At 45.5% G+C, this 2430-nt stretch overlaps 1 long non-coding RNA gene across 1 annotated transcript in view; it reads left to right on the plus strand.

The window, feature by feature from the left end:
• The window catches only part of LOC107677635 (uncharacterized), a 10834-nt gene extending 8493 nt beyond the window's left edge, over window positions 1–2341 (plus strand). Inside the window, exons 2-3 of the long non-coding RNA XR_001632868.1 lie at window positions 1319–1320; window positions 2021–2341. This is a non-coding gene — a long non-coding RNA (uncharacterized LOC107677635). The remainder of the gene's footprint in view (window positions 1–1318; window positions 1321–2020) is intronic.
• The last annotated feature ends 89 nt before the right edge of the window (window positions 2342–2430 follow it).

Below are 2430 nucleotides of genomic sequence, written 5' to 3' on the forward strand. Positions count from 1 at the left end.
TTTGATTATTGTAGCTACATTGTTTTTAGATAATGCTTTTAAGTAGGCTAAAATATAGATTTCAGGAGGAAAACCTTGAACAGAAACAGTATTTTTTCTGTCACATGGCCTGACATCTAAATGTAAAAATGCAATACATGTAAAAATGTTTTTTTTTTTTTTTTTTCGGACCTCTGCTTGGAAGAAAATATAGAGGATATAGAAAATATAGAATATATTCACTCCTTGGACTTATATAATAAAGAAATACTTTATTTGTAGGGTTTTGTAATATCTGTCACATATTTCTTTGTGTGTCATGGTAGATCAGACTCTTATTATAGAATTTCATTACAGAAAAACTGTTTTGAACATGTTGATGGATTAAAACATAGCCTATAAATAACAGGCTGGATGTACAATAACTTTACATCTTAACACCACTTTTTTTTTTACAAAGCAGATCATAGAATATAAATTTTGTCTATAGCCTATAAAAAAGCTTCGTAAATAGGAAGATTTCAATACATGAGGATTCTAAATGAGATTTTTTTAGCAAGCCATTAAATGACTTGAGACTCGACTCGGACTCGTGACCAAAGACTCGAGACTTGACTCAGACTCCAAGACTCAAGACTTGACTCGGACTCCAGGTTAAAGACTTCAGACTTGACTCGGACTCCAAGTTAAAGACTTGTGAACATCTCTGGTTGAAGGTCAACATCGAGGCCTGGGCACAGTGTCCTGACATTCCAACATGCTAATCGCAGGATTGGTCTTTCTTTATTTCTTCTTACTTTTCTTGGTGCAAGGTTTGCAGTCTGCTCTTCGGTATTTGCCCTAAGCTCCAAGCACCCATTGAAGCAGGCAGACTGTGGCGGGTCAGCACCTTATTGACTGGGGACTGCCCAGCTCAGGCAGGCGGTAGCTGACCAGTGGGACTACGATGATCCCTCCTATCGTCAGAGGCAGCCTGTAGCGCCCGTGTTTACGCCAGTCACTCTAGGCTTATAACTGCTACCTCTCGTGTTGGTTCTGTCACTGGAGTGACCTCTCCAGGGGGCAAGCCTGGGCAGAGTGCAAGAGGATCCTGAGATGCCCAAACTTCAGAACCCCCCTCTCAGCCTCGCTGATGTAGTCCAAAGGAGAGCAGAGCAATACGTTTGGCACCAGCTTGGTTGCAGGGGCTGTCGGAGCGGTGGCGATCTGCCACATCAGTCTGCCTTCGGGGCCCTACTGCTGATTTATAAGGTTTACTCCTCTACACTTGGCCGTTGGTTCCGCCGTGGAAATCCTCCGCCCTGGTAAGAGTACTGCACAATGCAGTTCATCCACCTAGTGGTGCAGTGTACTCACCACCCCCTCACATGGTTTCGCCCGCAAGCTGAAGCGGTGTACCAGGGTGTGGCACTTGGAGCCAACACGTGAGAGATTTAGGGGATGGATGAGAACTGCTCATCCTGCTTGCCACTCTACCAAGCAGAATGCAGCTGCCGAACAACAAAGGTGCTATCTCTATCCAGACCTCCCTACACCCCAATGAATTGGAATAGAAACATAATTATATATATATATATATATATATATATATATATATATATAATGCGTGGCTTATGTAGCCGCCGCCTGATGAGCTGCAGCTGTAACCGATCAGCCTGTGATGAGGACGGGCAGGTGTTCCTCGCTTGTTGCCAGGGCGACGCTGATGAAGCTTCGGGACGCTCGTCACACTATATATTTCCAGAATTCAGACATTTTAGAATTGCAAGTTTATATCTCACAATTGTAAGTTTCCATCTCGCAATTTTTACATTTTTGTCTCAGAATTGGGAGTTTGTATCTTGCTATTTTGAATTAACATTCACATTTCTAATTTTTTCAGAATTCTGAGTTTACGTTATGCACTTCTGTTTTGTTTTCTTGTTTTTTTTTTTTTTTTCTGAATTCTTTGGACACGTGGTTTGACCACATACATATGCAGAATTCCTGTTCCTGTTAACAATATGAGATAGTAGGGGAGAGATAGGGGGTGGGTGGGGAGTGACACCTGACAGACCTGCGAAAGCTGCCCAGATCCGAGAGAGGCCGTCCGCGTTGGCGTTCGCGGCTCCAGCCCGATGACGCACCACGAAGTGGAAGTCCTGGAGCACGAGGAACCATCGAATCACCCTGGCATTGGTGTCCTTAGCGCGGGCCATCCACTGAAGGGGTACGTGGTCCGTAACGAGGGTGAACTTCCGGCCAAGGAGGTAGTAGCGCAGCTCCAGGACTGCCCACTTGACGGCCAGGGCCTCCTTCTCCACTGCGGCGTAGTTTCTCTCTGCCGGGGTCAGCTTCCTGCTGATATAAATGACCGGATGCTCCTCACCTTCCTGGATCTGTCACAGGATGGCTCCCTGTCCTGTGTCGGAGGCATCCGTCTGCAGCAGGAAGGGGCAGCTAAAGTCCGGG

Source organism: Sinocyclocheilus anshuiensis, unplaced genomic scaffold (assembly GCF_001515605.1).
Source record: "Sinocyclocheilus anshuiensis isolate Anshui unplaced genomic scaffold, SAMN03320099.WGS_v1.1 scaffold1061, whole genome shotgun sequence".
In the NCBI taxonomy this organism is placed as follows: domain Eukaryota; kingdom Metazoa; phylum Chordata; class Actinopteri; order Cypriniformes; family Cyprinidae; genus Sinocyclocheilus; species Sinocyclocheilus anshuiensis.